The sequence below is a fragment of the Lutra lutra genome, chromosome 2 (genome assembly GCF_902655055.1).
Source record: "Lutra lutra chromosome 2, mLutLut1.2, whole genome shotgun sequence".
NCBI lineage: Eukaryota > Metazoa > Chordata > Mammalia > Carnivora > Mustelidae > Lutra > Lutra lutra.
Genome location: NC_062279.1, coordinates 3,426,943 through 3,444,802, shown reverse-complemented (window position 1 = coordinate 3,444,802; position 17,860 = coordinate 3,426,943). Strand labels below are relative to the sequence as shown.

The window sequence follows — 17,860 nt, the reverse complement described above, 5'->3', positions numbered from 1 at the left end:
AAACAGTTAACAAAACCAAACGACAACTGACAGAATGGGAGAAGATATTTGCAAATGACATATCAGATAAAGGGCTAGTGTCCAAAATCTATAAAGAACTTAGCAAACTCAACACCCAAAGAACAAATAATCCAATCAAGAAATGGGCAGAGGACATGAACAGACATTTCTGCAAAGAAGACATCCAGATGGCCAACAGACACATGAAAAAGTGCTCCATATCACTCGGCATCAGGGAAATACAAATCAAAACCACCATGAGATATCACCTCACACCAGTCAGAATGGCTAAAATTAACAAGTCAGGAAATGACAGATGCTGGCGAGGATGCGGAGAAAGGGGAACCCTCCTACACTGTTGGTGGGAATGCAAGCTGGTGCAACCACTCTGGAAAACAGCATGGAGGTTCCTCAAAATGTTGAAAATAGAACTACCCTATGACCCTGCAATAGCACTGCTGGGTATTTACCCTAAAGATACAAACGTAGTGATCCGAAGGGGCACGTGCACCCGAATGTTTATAGCAGCAATGTCTACAATAGCCAAACTATGGAAAGAACCTAGATGTCCATCAACAGACGAATGGATAAAGAAGATGTGGTATATATACACAATGGAATACTATGCAGCCATCAAAAGAAATGAAATCTTGCCATTTGCGACGACGTGGATGGAACTAGAGGGTATCACGCTTAGCGAAATAAGTCAATCGGAGAAAGACAACTATCATATGATCTCCCTGATATGAGGGAGAGGAGATGCAACATGGGGGGTTGAGGGGGTAGGAGAAGAGTAAATGAAACAAGATGGGATTGGGAGGGAGACAAACCATAAGTGACTCTTAATCTCACAAAACAAACTGAGGGTTGATGGGGGGAGGGGGTTGGGAGAGGGGGTGGGGTTATGGATATTGGGGAGGGTATGTGCTATGGTGAGTGTTGTGAAGTGTGTAAACCTGGCGATTCGCAGACCTGTACCCCTGGGGATAAAAATATATGTTTATAAAGCTGTAAAAAAAAAAAAAGAAAAAAAGAAAAAAGAAAGGATGAAAAAAAAAATGACTGAAAACACTCATTTCTTTTTTTTTTTTAATTTTTTAAATTTATTTTCAGCGTAACAGTATTCATTGTTTTTGCACCACACCCAGTGCTCCATGCAGTCCGTGCCCTCTCCAATACCCACCACCAGGCTTCCCCACCCTCCCACCCCCTCACCCCTTCAAAACCCTCAGATTGTTTTTCAGAGTCCATAGTCTCTCATGGTTCATCTCCCCTTCCAATTTCCCTCAACTCCCTTCTCCTCTCCTTCTCCCCTTGTCCTCCATGCTATTTGTTATGCTCCACAAATAAGTGAAACCATATGATAATTGACTCTCTCTGCTTGACTTATCTCACTCAGCATCATCTCTTCCAGTCCCGTCCATGTTGCTACAAAAGTTGGGGATTCATCCTTTCTGATGGAGGCATCATACTCCATAGTGTATATGGACCACATCTTCCTTATCCATGCGTCCGTTGAGGGGCATCTTAGTTCTTTCCACAGTTTGGCGACACTCATTTCTGCGGCACTCTCGTTGTCCCTGATGCTCTGTGTCTACGGGTCCACAGTCTCCCAAGATTCTGGAACTTGTCTCTATCTTACAAAGTTAATGATTTTTTGTAGCATTGTCCAAAAGCTTTTTACCACGTACCTCACTGTGAACAATTAGAGTGTCGTGAAAACATGAAGGTTTTGTTTGTTTGTTTTCGGTTGTTGTTTGTGTCAGCAGTAGAGGCAAATCCTCCTGTTAGGTCCACAATGGACGGGTGTCATCTGGCCGGACGCTCACACCATTTCTCCAAGATCTTTTCTTTCTGGACAGGAAAGCAAATATTTGAATACATCTTGGTCTTTGCCTATTTATCACAGAAAATTTTTCTTAAATGTTACCACCATTTTGTATTTCCGTGTAGATCTTTGACTGTTTACTTCATGGAGAAGCTGTTTCTAGAAGGTTCTCCGTATCAGGGACATGCCCTCAATGTGCTGGGTGATCAGTCCAGCCCCTCACACTGTGTCCTATCTTGGAATTCTCAGTGTGTACTCATGATAATTATTCATGCCGTGTTACTAAGGTTTTACCGACTATTTGACTTTGCCTTCTCTGGCCAGTAAATTCTGCTACTAAATAACTTGCTTCCTGAGCCTTTCCACCAACGTGACTTTTGGCTTCTCAGCAGAAACTTTACTCTGAGCTTCACTAGCTGTGAAACATTCGGCACCATTACACACCGAGTAGCTGTGATTTGCCGTTAAGTGTCTTCAGTTTTGCCGAAGCCAGTGCTTCGTTTTTAAAAGTTGCTTTCCACTTGCAATGCACAGTGAACGGGACAGCTTCGATTCCCCGTGCAAAACCCATGGCATGAGGCTTTCGTTCTAAAGACAAAATTCCTCTTGTGTTTCATGCAACATTAGTGCAGTGAAATGATTCAAAAGATTGTAATTCCTTATCACTAACCTTATCAGAATTGTCTCGACACCGAGAAAATTCCTCTTCTACTTCCCAGCTCATCTTTAGAAATTGCCACTTTGGTCCATCAGATATGTGCCCATGAAATCAGTCGTAATAAAATATAAAACTACAGGGCGTCACCCATAACTAAGATGAGCAGATAGGGAAAACAGAAGAACTTCACCGCACCATTGACCTGTCAGTCTGCACAATTCACCCTTTAACTATATGCAGCAACATGAATGTTTGATGGTGCTAGTTGGGTGATGGTGCATAAAAAACTTCTTCTTTACAATGAAATTTTTGTCTTAATAATTTATTGCAAAGTGGGTCTTATTTACCTTTATGAGCCACTCAGCAGTTTGTTAAGGGGAATTTGGGGAGGTAATTCTGGGAGAATGGGGACACCATCCATATGGCTCTCTGTTTATCAGCAGCCTCCCAGCCTCATGTCAGAAATCAAGAATAGATTCAACCAAACGAAGACCGTCTTACTCTGCACAAATCTGGGGTACCTGCTGGACAGGGTCACTGATGGGTCTCTCATTCAGTGCCTGTCCCCCTGAGCAGTAGCATCATGTAGTAGGTAAAGTTCAAAACAGCGGTCTTTCACAAAACCACCTCCTGTGGTTGCCAAATAAGGAAACCCTGGTATTGAACAGATATGTTGGTGATTCAACTGAATTAAGTGAGAGTCAAAAGGAAGATATAGATTTGAGAGTTACTTAGGAGGTGAAACTAATAGGATGCTACAGGGGGGAGGAAGGAGGAGAGATCATTTCTTTAGACCTTTCTTTGAGTGCACCTAAACGACTTTGTAAAAAAAAAATAATTAGATGCTATGGAATATGTTTATGCTGTAGCAGAAGTACAAGGTTTCTCCTGGCATTGCCTGGCACAGAACTACTGTTTCAGCAGCCATAAAACAGAGCTCCTGCTCTTCTGCCTGGAACTAGGATTTCCTAGCCACTGATTGCAGAATTCCATCAGTCTTTTGTTTCTGAATCTACTGTGCTCCTTAACAACAAATAAAACCCCTTATTCATAATAGAACACTGGCATAAATATGGAAGGTCAGGGGAGGATAATGGATTGCTCCCCAGAGTTGAAATTCTTGAGGCATTTCCCATTAAAACTAGGGAGTGCGTTTTCCAGGAGAAACAGTGTGCAGTGTAGAAAGCACTGTCAAGAGTATTGCATGGTTCTAGTGTGCACCAGTAAGTTGTGTATGAATTACAGTGCCCTGAGAGGACTAGTCCAGGAACCCAGCCAGAGCTGAGTGTCGCTTCTATGGAAAAATTAATTCCAACTTTCTAGAGGCTAATTTATGGTCGTGTATTGAATCGAAAACCATTAAAATCTGAGATTATCTGTATTTTAATCAGAAAACAAGATTATCTAATAAGCAATTTTTAAAAAGTTTTATTTAAATTCAATTAACATGTAATGTATTATTAGTTTCAGAGGTAGAGGTCAGTGATTCATCAGTCTTATATAACACTCAATGCTCATTACATCATGTGCCCTCCTTAGTGCCCATCACTCCATTACCCCATTCCCCTATCCCCTCCCATCCAGCAACCCTCAGTTTGTTTCCTATGTTTAAGAGTCTCTCATGGTTCTCTCCCTCTCTGATTTTTTCTTGTTTTATTTTTTCCTTTCTTCCCCTACAATCTTCTGTTTTGTTCCTTAAATTCCTCATATCAATGAGATCATATGATATTTGTCTTTCTCTGATTGGCTTATTTTGATTAGCATAACACCCTCTAGTTCCATCCATGTCGTTGTAAATGGCAAGATTTCATTTTTGATGGCTGAGTAGTATTCCTGTGTGTGTGTGTGTGTGTGTGTGTGTGTGTGTGTGTGTGTCTGTCTGTCTGTCTGACATATTTATCCATTCACCTGTCAATTGACATCTGGTTCTTTCCATGGTTTGGCTATTGTGGACGTTGCTGCTATAAATATTAGGGTGCATGTGCCCCTTCAAATCACTACATTTTTATCTTTGGAGTAGATACCCAGTGGTACAATTGCTGGGTCATAGGGTAGCTCTATTTTCAACCTTTTGTGGAACCTCCATACTGTTTTCTAGAGTGGCTGCACCAGTTTGCATTTCCACCAACAGTGTAGGATGGTTCCCCTTTCTGCACATCCTCACGAACATCTGTTTTTTTCCTGTCTTGTTAATTTTAGCCATTCTGACTGGTGTGAGGTGGTATCTCATTGTGGTTTTGATTTGTATTTCCCTGATGATGAGTGATGTGCGTTTTTTTTTTTATGTGTCCATTAGCCATTTGTATGTCTTCTACCAAGAAATGTCTGTTCACGTCTTCTTCCCATTTCTTGATTGGATTATTTGTTCTTCGGGTGTTGAGTTTGATAAGTTCTTTATAGATTTTGGATACTAATTCTTTATCTGACCTGTCTAGCCCTTTATCTGACCTGTCATTTGCAAATATCTTCTCCCATTCTGTCAGTTGTCTTTTGGTTTTGTCAGCTGTTTCCTTTGCTGTGCAGAACATTTTTATCTTGGCGAAGTCCCAAAAGTTCATTTTTGCCCTTGCTTCCCTTGCCTTTGGTGATGTTTCTAGGAAGGAAGAAGCTGCTGTAGTGGTGGTCACAGAGGTTGCTGCCTGTGTTCTTCTCTAGGAATTTGATGGATTCACATTTAGGTCGTTCAGCCATCTTGAAACCATATATTTTCATGTGTGGCGAAAGGAAATGGTCCAGTTTCATTCTTCTGCATGTGGCTGTCCAATTTTCCCAACACCATTTGTTGAAGAGACTGTCTTTTTTCCATTGGACATTCTTTCCTGCTTTGTTGAAGATGAGTTGACCATAGAGTTGAGGGTCCATATCTGGACTCTATTCTGTTCCATTGATCTAAAAAACACGAAACAGTGTTTGTTTTTGTGCCAGTATCAGGCTGTATTGATGATGACAGCTTTGTAATAGAGCTTGAAGTCTGGAATTGTGATGCCACCAGCTTTTAATAAGCACAATTTTTTATCCAAACATATAAGACCAACTAGTTTTCTTTTCTAGGAGTATGCTTTTCCTGTTTTGGTATCAGGATAATGTTGGCTATAAAATATGTTTAAGAGTTTTCTCTCTTCTTTAGTTTTTTGGAAGAGTTTCATACAGATTGATGTTAATTCTTCTTTAAATGTTTGGTAAAATTCACCAGTGAAGCCATCTGGTCCTGGTGTTTTCTTTGTTGGGAGATTTTGGATTATTGATTCAGACTCCTTACTAATACCAGTCTGTTAAGACTTTCATTTCTTCCTGATTCAGTCTTGTAAGTTGTAAGATTCTGTGTATTTTTCCATTTCTTTGGGGTTTTCCAGTTTGTTACTGTATAATTGTTCATAATAATGTCTTATGATCATTTGTATTTATGTATTTATGTGGTATCAGTTGTGATTTCTCCTCTTTCATTTGTAATTTTGTTCATTATGTTTTTTTTTTCTTTTTTCTTTTTGGTTAGCCTAGCTGTTTATCCATTTAGTTTATCTTTTCAAAGAACTGACTCCTAGTTTGGTTAATCTTTTCTATTATTTTCCTGTTCTCTATTTGATTTATCTCTGCCCTCTCAATATTTTTTATTATTTCCTTCCTCTGATAATTTTGGGCTCAGTATGTTCTCATGGGAGCTCCCTTATATGTAACTTCCCTCCTTTCTCTTGTTGACTTTTTTTTAAAAAGATTTTATTTATTTATTTGACAGACAGAGATCACAAGTAGGCAGAGAGTCAGGCAGAGAGAGAGGGGGAAGCAGGCTCCCTGCTGAGCAGAGAGCCCAATGTGGGGCTCGATCCCAGGACCCTGGGATCATGACCTGAGCTGAAAGCAGAGGCTTTAACCCACTGAGCCACCCAGGTGCCCCATCTCTTGCTGACTTTTGACAGTGTCCTTATAATGTGTCTTGGTGCAGCTTTATTCAGGTTCAACCTATTTGGGGTCCATTGAGCCTCATGGATCTAGATGTCCATTTGTCTCCTCAGGTTCAGGAAACTTTTGACCATTCTTGCTCTAAATATATTTTCTGGCCCATTCTCTTTATTTTCCCCCAGAATTTCCATGTGATTTTTCTTTTTATTGTGTCCCATAGTTTCCATAGACTTTCTTTACTCTTTTTCTTTTTTCTTTCTTTTTTTTTTTTTTTTTTTTTTTTCCCTTCTGGTTCCTCTAATTGGGTAATTTCCAATGTCCTGTCATTAAAATTTCTGGTTGTTTCTTCTATCTGGTGGTTTACTTCAAAACTATTGAATTCTTTGGTTCAGTTATTGTACATTTCAACTCTAGGAGTTTTTGTTTGTTTTATTTTTGATGGTTGGTAGTTTCTTATCAAGCTTCTTATTTTGTAATGAAGAAAATATGAACATTTCATGGGTGTGCATGTCATCCTGTTCAGGGGACATGCTAGTCTTCTCCATTCTTCCAATTTTAGTAAATGTGCTAAAAGCATGCACCAAATGTATAAAAGAACACCATATTGAGCTGATGAGTTAAGCACATGCACACACACACACACACACACACACACACACACTTTCTATCATTCTATAGAACTCTCCATTGTTGGGGTACCTAGGTGGCTTAATAGATTAAGTGTTCGACTCCTGGTTTCAGCTCAGATCATCATCTCATAGGTCATGAGATTGAGTCCTGTGTAGGACTCCACACTCAGAAGAGAATCTGCTTGAAGAATCTCTTTCCCTGGGTCAGAATCTCTGTCCCTCCTCCCACTCATGAGCACAAATGCCCTCTCTCTCTCAAATAAATAAATAAATCTTTCAATAAAAAAATAACTCTCCAGGGGCACCTGGGTGGCTCAGATGGTCAAGCATCTGCATTTGGCTCAGGTCATGTTCTCCAGGTCCTGGGATCAAGCCCTGAATTGGGCTCCCAGCTCAGCTGGGAGTCTGCTTCTCCCTCTTCCTCTACCTCTCCCCCAGTTTGTGCTCTCTCTGTCTCTCTCTCAAATAAATACATGTTAAAAAAATAGCTCCCCATTGTTGAATAAGTTTTATTTTTTAAATTAAGGAATGCAGCTATGTCGTCTCTTCTGCCAGAATGATTTAAATATTACATCGTTCTATGTAAGGCTAATCCACTTTGATTTATAAATTCATGAGGCTATATTTTTCTGATAAAAATAGTTATCTATGTTTCAAAGGTTTTTCTTTGTAAAAGGATTCTTAAATACGGGGGAGGGGCACTATAATTTTACTTAATAGATGTAGAATATTAAGGACAAAGGGAACTTGAAAATCCTTAAGACCAGCTTCCTCATTAAAATAAAAAAATCACACAGGGTGCCTAGATGGCACAGTGGGTTAAGCTGTGACTCTTGCTTTCAGCTTAGGTAATGAGATAGAGCCCTGGGTTGGGCTCCGCACTCAGCAAAGTCTGATTAAGGCTCTCTGTCTCTCACCACTGCCCCCGCGACTTTCTCTCTCTCAAATAAATAAATAAATAAATAAATTTTTAAAATGCATAAATATTAGCAATATGTACACATACACATATGCAGTATTTCATCTGCTACCATGTGCTAGAAATGGGGCCGTTCACTGTCATCTATGTAACAAGTGAGAGATAATTTACTAGGATTTGTTAAAAGTTAAGGTCTTAGACAAAGTCATATTCACAGAATAATATATATTGAAATTAACTATTTATTTATTTATTGAAATTAACTTTAGACTACCTTGAAAAATCTCCCTGAGAGAGGAAAAGGACAAATAAATAAGGAAGAGTCAAGTTGACACAAGGAGGAGAGAAGTCAGATATTTTAAATACTTCCAGATTACATATAAAGTGATACTGATTCAGAAAGATATCCGTATTTATATTTTAATAACTAGGACATCTTGGACTAGTACATTTATGGACATCCCCTTCTTGAAATTGTTTCTTTTTCTTTAGGGGGAAAAAAAAAAACTATTTTAATCATTGGTTGCATTACCTATGTCCAACCCTTCCCTGGTCTTTCTTGAGCCCAGTTGAATTAAGCTTCTGCCCTTCCCCCAGACTGCACCAAACTAGGTCTAGGCAGGTCACAGTCCACGGCCAGAGTCAGATTTGCTGGTCCACACTCAGGTGTACACCTTGATCTGTCCATTGCACTTGACACAGCCGATCGCGCTTCCTCTATGAACACTGCCTTCACTGCTGACTTGGACACCACTTGTTCGTTCTCTCTGGCTACTTTTGCCTCCTCAGTGCCTTTACCGATGCCACTTAGTGTCCCTAACCCTTGAATATTGGACATCTCAGGGTCTGCTCTTTTTCACATTGATATTCACTCTATCTTGTAGCTTGAAATACTATATAGGTTGACCTTTTCTAAAAATGTCTCTAGTCAGGTTCCTCCTCTGAACTCCACATGCATACATCTAATTGTCTACTTGACATCTCCATTTACGTGCTCAGTAGACATTTCAAACATAACATATCCAAAATAGACCTAGATTTTCTCTCCAAAACCTGTCCCTACCATCTTCTTGGTAATTTCTCTCTTTCAGCTCCTTAAGCTAAAACACTTCATAGTTATTTCTAACTCTGCATTATCTCTCATACTCCACATTTATTTCTACCCATATATATACTCTCTCTCTATAGTCTGCCCATCCTAGGCAGTATCCGACTTTCCACCACCTCTACTATTAATAACAACAGAGGCCTCAGCAACCATCATGTCTGGTCTGAATTACTGCAATTCTCTCTTGACTGATCTTCTTACTTCTGCTCTTGCCCTTGTGCAGTCCATTCTCAACACAGAAACTGCAGTGATTCTTTTTAAAAAGCGACTGTATGTCACTTCTCCCCTCAGAAGCCCCCAGCAGCTCGTCCCCTATCTCTGGAAAAAATCAGAAATCCAAATGGCTCTTCAAGGCTCTGCATAAACCTTCCCCATCAGGCCTGGCCCCGTGCCCTGCTGCTCCCCCTCCACACTGCCTCAGCAGCGTCCTCGCAGTTTCTCGAACGTGTCAAGCACACTCTGTCTCTGTGTTTTTGCCTTCTCTGTCGGATGATCTCCTCTCAGAAATGAGCAGCCTCACTGCCACGTGCTGTAGATCTGTGTGCAGCCTTGTCTGGGAGCAGACGCGATCCTCTCTTAGATACCCATTACCCTAGATTGGTGTTTCTCCCTGTTATTGCCACCGTGGGACAGGCAGACAGTCACTGATGTGTTTGTTGCTTCTGACACTGCACTAGACAGCAAGTGAGGGCAGGGGCTCTGTTTCATTCACTATTTTACAGCCAGTCCAAGAGCCTTGCTTGGAAGATAGCGGATGCTCAGAAGTGTTTGTGGGATGAAGTCAGAATGGAACGCTTACCCTCAGCGTGGTCAGGGAAACGTACTGCTGAGAAACTGAAGCAGCTGACATACTAAACACGACGTCTTCCAGGTCCCTCCATGTTGCTGCAAATGGCAGGATTTCCTTCTCTTTTCAGGCTGAATAATAGTTTGTTGTATGGATAGATGGTGTCATCTTTAGAAAATGAGTCATTCATCTGCCTATGCACTTTGGGTCATTTCCATATCTCGGCTATTGTGAATAATGCATGATTCCTCCTAAATGAGGCATCTAAAAAATATTCAGAGTAGAGGTGAAGACCATTTGATGGTGATTACCATGGACTGGGGGGAGGGCGCCATGGACAATTCTTGTCCAATGGGTATAAAATAATGGGTATAAAGATGAGTATGTTTCTGAGATCTGCGGTATATCACAGTTTCTGTAGTTAACGATAAAATATTGGGAACTTAAAAATTTATTAAGAGGATCTCATGTTAAGTGTTTTTCTTGCAAAGAAGGGGAGGTGGGCACAAGGATATCGAAAGTGATGGAAACATCCATGACCTCGATGGCGATAGTAGTAACATGAGTGTATGCATATGACCAAACTCATTAACTTGTGTACATTAATGATGTGCAGAATTTGTGTGCCAGTTATATCTCAATAAAGCTGAAGAGAAGTGAGAAATAAATAATACTAAAGAACTCAGGACACTACCTGACAAATACTAGTTGATCAATAAGGGTTAAGTATGGACATTAAGGTCAAAGCCCTTAGGATTGAAGTGCTTCATAATAATGTAACTCTAAAGGGATTTCCATAGGGAATAAAAAAGTCTACTTCATCTTCTTATAAAGGATGTAGAATAAAGTAAAATAAATAATATGTGTATACAAATACAGAAGTAGATGATTAGGAACAAATTTGAACTTTAAAAAATGATGTTAAGCTGTATCTAAAAATAAGACCTTTTGTTTTCAAGGAGGTTAGGTGTAGAGCACCAATGTGAGGCAAAAGCTCTAGGTATTTATAACAAAAACTGTTAATACCAAATTTAATTAACTCCCTCTACTGTGTTGCCAAATGAGAGACTTGCTTTGTGTGTAAGTTAAATCAGGAGATGTTGGTTACAATTCAGAGTCTAATAAGCCTGAAACATTGGGGGAAGGCATTTTTCTCAAGACTAAGCTATCATTGGGTTGCCTGCGATTCAGCTTAATTTCCAGGTGGGGAACCTCTATCTGCAGCAAACAAGTTTACAGACGAGTCAAACCAGGGAAAAGTCCCTGTAGAAGAAAACACTGTGCTGTGTGCAATGGGTATCACTACGACACAGCACTATTCTATTTTCAATGCATGGAAGAGGGGTTTAGAAGATGGCGTCTCAGTCTAGCAACAAAGTGCATAGACCAGAACTGTTACTATCAGAGCATGACGTGCTTGTGGCTGATTAAAGGAGACCACTTTCTAATGGTTAGGGAAAAGTGTCCCCTGGATTCTCAAGGCAGCTTGACACAACTTGAGTTTTCCATCATGTTCTATAGGTATTTTCTTTCCCTTTTCTTTTGTAATAAAGGGCCAGAGACTCTTTTTTTCAGAATGGTATAACCTTTAATTTTACATCACAATCCTATGCTTTATTTGGTTCATAAGTGTGTGACAAGATCACCCAATGGTGAGGGACAGTGGAAGGAGCAGTTTTGAGGATTTGGGGTTCGGCAGAGCTTTTTGAATTCAGTCCATGAGCAAGTTACATGACCTCAGAGCCATCCTTGGCCTGGTGTGTGTACGGTGAACGTCTGCACAGGGGCCGCTCAAGCAATGCCTACGTGTGGCCCTCTTGCTGCGACCTCTGCATCACTTTCAGCACTGAAAATAGAGATTTGGACACACACAAATACCACTGTCGTCAAAACTGCTAACCCAGCGGGGAAGACATACACCACATTTTGTCAAGAAGATAAAACCGGGGATCAAGCAAAGGGAAGGAGCCGTGCCGTTTCACCCGTGTTCATCATGGAGGTCTTCTGGGAGAAAGAGTGGAAGGTTATTGAGCAGGTGGTGGCTGGTGGGGTCACTGCAGGTGGGGATGTCAGGAAGCCCTAAACCAGAAGAGGTGGGCACGTTGGAGGGAGAGACACGTTGTTAACTACAGGTGTACGGCCACAGGCTGGGGTAGCATTTCTAAGAAGCCATTCAGTGATGGTGGAATGGACAGCTGCCTTTCAGGCTGTGTGTGTTTGGATTTTATCCTAATAAAAAAAAGAAGGTGCTGTAGCATTTCTGGAAGGGGTGTCCTTCGATTAGTTTGAAACCTTAAGGAGACTTCTGTGACTACTGTGTGCAGAACCGTTTGTGGGCGAGGCAGCAATGGAGGTCAGGGTCACATTCTGGGAGAAAGACCACAAGGTTCCCAGTGCTGGTGGCTGTGGAGAGCGTAGACAGAGAGCTCTCAGGGCTGCTGAAGACTTGTGTGCCGGCATGACGGATTGTTACAGGCTTTGCTGTATTGCTAGAGGGGATGAGGCCAGGCTCACAGCATAGGATGGGGCTGTGTACCTGTGCTGGGTGTTGGAGACCAGAGGCAATGTGAGCACACGTGCCATCCCAGGTGGGCTCTTACACTGGGTTCCAGTTGGCGGTTGCCACGTGGGAATGGTCCATAGGCTCTGCTGAACCCATCTGCTAATATTTCAAGGGATGTTGTAAATCTAAGAATTTCATGGATAAACCTCATTTCCAACTGTTGGTTCAGAACTTGAAACTCTCTGCTTTGTAAACCGTGCAGGTAGGATGGAGGCATATGGCCACCAGTTTTGCATCCTAAGTATAAAAAGTACTTAACATGGTGTCTCATAAACTTTACTCTCACAAGGGTATGGTGAATGTCAGACCACATCATTAGCCTTAGTAAATAAACAGCTTTAATGGAAGAAATGCTCATTATTGTATATTCAGGAAAAATTAAAAGAACATCAATGATGAAATATGGGAGAGGAGGTTGTTGAATTAATTAAAAAGCATTTATTGATTCTGTGTTATCCAGCCAAGTTTGGGCCAAGGGCTAATGGACGAGACATCTTTAACGGGTTGAGTGTCTCTGATTTCCTGCCCTACAATTTCCAGCTACCACTGGGTACTTAAAAATGTTTTGATTCTTGATCATGTGTGAGGTGATACATGACCCGTGCAAACATAAAGTGTTGTAAATCAACCTGAATGTGTATGACAAAGTTGCTCCATGAATGTCATGAGAGCAAATGCAGCAGCCATCGTTATGTCATTGTACCAGCACAGACTTCTGAAAACAAACGTGTAAATATTAGTGTTTTTTCAAAGAAAGATTGGTATGTAGGAGTTTGTCCACACATTTATGAACCATTGTCTTAAATTCCTGAGGAAATCATTTAATTTTTTTTTCTACACTGCAGTTAGCTAATACATTATGCCTGCTCGGTTTCTGGAATGCGGTGGGAACAGTATGTGGCGTTATTGCCTGATACGTTGCGTTGTATAAAACAAGCACCCTGAACAACAAAATATCATAGAGCTGTGGTAGGAACACAAGCCATATAAGAAAGAAAGAATTCAACTCATTGTTCCCTAATGCTGCACGGGAGGGTTCTCAGTAAATCCTGGCTCCTGCCAAGTCAGATTTCTTTTTCTCAACCTGGAATTCTCATCTGAACTACAGAAGACAGGCGATGTTCAGGTGCCTTTCCCAGCTCCCCGTGGATGGCCCGTAACTGCTAGCATTTCGGCTGCCGAAGAGGGCCGTGGTCCGTTAGATACGGGGCACCTTGAGGCATCAGGGCTTGTCTCCCATGTAACCCGGGAAGGGAACATGCTCTAAGGGTAAACTTTTTTTTTTCATTCCTCAGTGACTACATTTCTGACCACTGCCACTAGATGGTGGTGACAGTTCACACTTCCACTTCACAGCTCTTCCCCGTACTAGGCATTATGAAGACGACAAACGCCATTTATTGAGTTTCTACTATAAACCAAAGCCATTCCTCATGTTGGTAACTGTCCCACAGGGGAGATGAGGTAACCCCCAGTCATCACACCAGAGACCCCTCTGCATCCTGTAGCACGCAGGTGGCGTTGTCTTCTGTCCCTACGCACATTCTTCTAGTTCCCTCTGGCACACTCCTGAGGGATGGGATTGTAAAACCTCCCTTACGTGTTTACGTGGAACGAGGCCAGAAGCTGCCCCTTCAAGTATGTTGTAAGCAAATTGGATAAAATAAATACAGATACACATTGTACGCATGGACTGATGAACTCAACTCGTTTAGGATTTATACTGATGCTTCCAGATATGAGAAGCAAAGCTGCCTTGTCTGTGTGCATGTCCGGGCCATCTCAGGTCCCCACAGCCAGAAGCTGGTGCCATAGTAATGACCACGGTCGCAGGTAGCACTCACGAACGTTTCCTTCATGCCAGAACTCGCACACCTATGACTTCAGCCCATCCTCAGAGGAATCCCACAGGCATGAACCTCAGGAATTCCCTTGTCCACGTGGGAAAAGTAGGAAGTAGAGAGACTCAGTCACTTTTCCAGGATTGCCAACACACTGTGCGAAAGGATTTGGGGACTCCGACCTGTGCTGCCTTCGCTAAAGCTTGATTACAGCCCAGCTGTTGCAGGCACCTGCCGTGAGCTCTCATCCTTGCTAGCTGGATCGGGACCGTGATGGGCCACGGAGACGGGTGACGATGTCCTTCTGCCAGCAGATATTTGCTCCGAGGCCAAACGCATGTAATTGTTCTCATGCAGGAATGTGCACGGTGATTAGATCTTGGGCTTTGTAGCCAGACGGGTCCGGGTTCAAATCCTGCTGGCAGTCACTGTCTGCCGCTGATCACCAGGCTTAGCCCGCACCTCTCTGTAACTCAAGAAGGCTGTCAATGAGGAGCCTGCCTTGCAGTGCAGTTGTAACAGTTACAAAGAGCGTGCAAACCCCCCAGCACAGCACACGGCACGCACTAGGTGCTCACACTGGTATTTTTATTACTTTTATTTTATGAATTTTTACATTTGGAAAAAATCTAGTAGAATAATCCTTGGAATGAGGTCTGTGTTTGTTTGGAATACTTCCTCAAGCCCTTTGTGTTAGAGGCTGAAACTCGTGTATACAGGATTGGTGTAAAATTGTAGCAAAGGGAGAGAAACCGGTCTGTCTTCGAGAAATAAAGAATACTTTATGGGCCCTATAAAGGGGGCTTGGAGTACAGGGGGTAGGCGGGGGGATGGTGAGGAGGGTACAGGTGTCTTCCCAGATGTCCTGAAAACCTCCAGGAAGGTTACCCTGTGCTCACTGAAGGAGTCTGCATCGTAAAACACAGTGAAGAGAGGAACCGCTCACTCAGATTAGCGTGGGGCCGGCATTCAGGGTCACTGCCCTGCAGCGCACCCCACACACTCAGTAGCTCACAGCTCCTCCCTCCTCTTCTCATGCTGTCTCTGGGTCTGAAGGCTGGCCTGGCGAGGCTGGGGTCTCTGCTCAGGATCTTGTAAGTCTGAAATGAAGACGTTGGCCAAGCTACAGTCCCATCTGGGGCTTAGTGGCCTCTTGGAGACTCATTCATGTTGTTTGCAGAGTTTGGCTCCTTGCCGTTGTAGGACTGAAGCCCTCAGTCACATTCCTGTTGGCTGTCGTCTGGGGAGTCCTCTCAGCTATGAGAGGGCACCTTCAGGCCAAGCCAGGTGTCCCTCTCACGCGCTGGCAGCAAGTTCTCCAAGGCAGGAGAATGCCTCTCCGTGTGGCTGCAGTGGAGTCACATAGATCACAGGGGTATGAAGGGGGCAAGGCTCCCGTATAACGCAGCCTAATCGAGGGAGGGATTGCCCCGTGATGCCCACGGACCTCAGCCACACTGAGAGGAGGAGATGACCCAGGGCGTGTACACAGGGAGTTCTGCCGACACCAGGATCAAAGACCACATCCGCAGAGAGAAAAACTGTGGCAGAGAACTCAAACTGAAGCCTGGGGGAGCACCGAGGGAGCCTTGTCCATGGGTAGTGCTGTGCTCTGCTGAGGCCTGAATCCAACCAACAAAGGAATAGTGTTCATGGTCAACATGGGCTGTCAGAGAGGAGAAGAACCCAAAAGTTACCGGGGGTGCCTTCAAGTTAGGTGAAGTGAAGAAATCACACATTTAAAAAAAAAAAAAAAAAAAAAAAAAAAAGGCAGCAAAGTGCATATAATAGAAAGGTATTAAGATTCACTATGAAATTGTTCTTTAGTTATGTCGTTAAAGGTAAGGGAATGACTGCCCAAGCCTTTTGAATCACCTGTAAAACCTTGCTTCCTGGGCTGGATAAGTGCGATTTATTTGCCTTTCTCTATCTATCTATCTATCTAATCATCTATCTCTCTATCATCTATCGTCAATCTATCATCCATCTATCCATCTAGTCATCTGTCTCTCTGTCATCTATCATCTGTCCATCTACCTATCGTGTATGTATCATCTGTCATGTATCCATCATTCTTGTATATTGCTGGCATATAATAAATACTAAATGCAAAAAATGAATTATACTTCCCCCTGGAATATTTCATTATAGAACTCTGCCACTGGACAAGTCAGGCTGACTCTAGGTACCCTGCTCCCTCTACCCTCACAGAGCCCCATCTTTCGGAGTGTGTATCCTCTATAGTTCTGTTTTCTTTCCAAATTTTATTTCAATAACACAACAACAGCAAACTATACTATTTTCCTGACATACACATGGAAGCTTCTGTAGGATAAACCATGTGTTAGGCCACTAAACAGAACGTTTAAGGGATTTTAGATGTTTGAAATCATGCAAAGATCTTTTCCAATCATAATGAAATCAAACTAGAAATCAATGGCAGAACAAAAATTCACTAATATGTGAAATTTAATAATACCCTTCAAAGAACCATTGAGTCAAAAAGAAATCAGAAAGGAAAGTAGAAACCAACTTGAGACAACTGAAAATAAGAGCCTGACACACCAGAGCTTATGGGAAAGACCAAAAGTGGTGCTGAGAGGGGGTTTGTAGCCACCAACAAAGGCTTTAAGAGGATCTCAAATCAACAACCTATCTTTACATGGTAAGGAAATAGGTAAAAAGAACCAGTTAACTCCAAAGCTAAGAGAAGGAAGTGATTAATGCTGAGGAAAGCCAGAAGAAAAATAAAACAGAAGATGAATAAAATAAATAAGATAAAATAGTGGATTTCTTCCAACCCAGATCAACAAAACTAACATTTAGTGAGATGGACTATAAAAATGGTGGTTTGGGAATAGAACATCCAAAATGCATGACTGGGCTCCATTCTTCTTATTCTCATTGATAAAAAGTCCTAAGAAAAAGAACAACAACACGGGGTGCCTGGGTGGCTCAGTGGGGGAAGCATCTGCCTTGGGCTCATGTCATGATCCCAGGGTCCTGGGATCCAGCCTTACAGGGACTCCCTGCTCAGCAGGAAGCCTGCTTCTCCCTCTGCCACTCCCCTTGCTTGTGTTCCCTTTCTCACTGTCTCATTCTCTCTCTCTATCAAATAAATAAATAAAATCTTAAAAAAAAAAAAACAAAGAGAGAGGGCACATCATGATTAGGTGTGCGAATATATTGTGCATGCACTTAAAAGCACCATTTCTGTGAATAGGGAGGCACTGCTTATTCCCAAACTGGGTACCCTGCTCCCCATTTCCAACAACCCATCTACTGCCCGTGGACTCAGATCAGACAGGGACTGATGACTGGTATGGGACATTCAAGGCGAGTGTTGCTTGGAAGGTGGAGAAAGTCACAGATGCACCGGGCAGGATTAATTTCAGTTTTGTGTGGAGGAGACATCAACATCAGTGTTCTCCAAGATGAATTTATGGATATGAACGGGTTCATGAATTCCACTAGGAGTTGGTGCATTTTCCCCAACATGAGCGCTGTGCTCTTGACCACTTGTGAACAAAGACTCAGAAAGATGTTTGTTCTTGCCCTGGTTGTGCTATTGCATCACAAGGTCTTGGGAAATACAGTTAAATTATCTGAGCCTAAAGGTCCCCAAACGTA

The 17,860-nt window shown here is 42.2% G+C and overlaps 1 protein-coding gene and 1 non-coding gene across 4 annotated transcripts in view; one reads left to right on the top strand and one right to left on the bottom strand.

Annotated features, from left to right (window-relative positions):
- The window catches only part of CSMD1 (CUB and Sushi multiple domains 1), a 2,014,336-nt gene that overhangs the window by 1,468,558 nt on the left and 527,918 nt on the right, over nucleotides 1-17,860 (top strand). The gene's annotated exons all lie outside the window — the stretch shown is intronic.
- Nucleotides 6,863-6,964, bottom strand: LOC125094567 (U6 spliceosomal RNA). Its single transcript, XR_007125584.1, has one exon. It is a non-coding gene; the product is annotated as a U6 spliceosomal RNA (small nuclear RNA).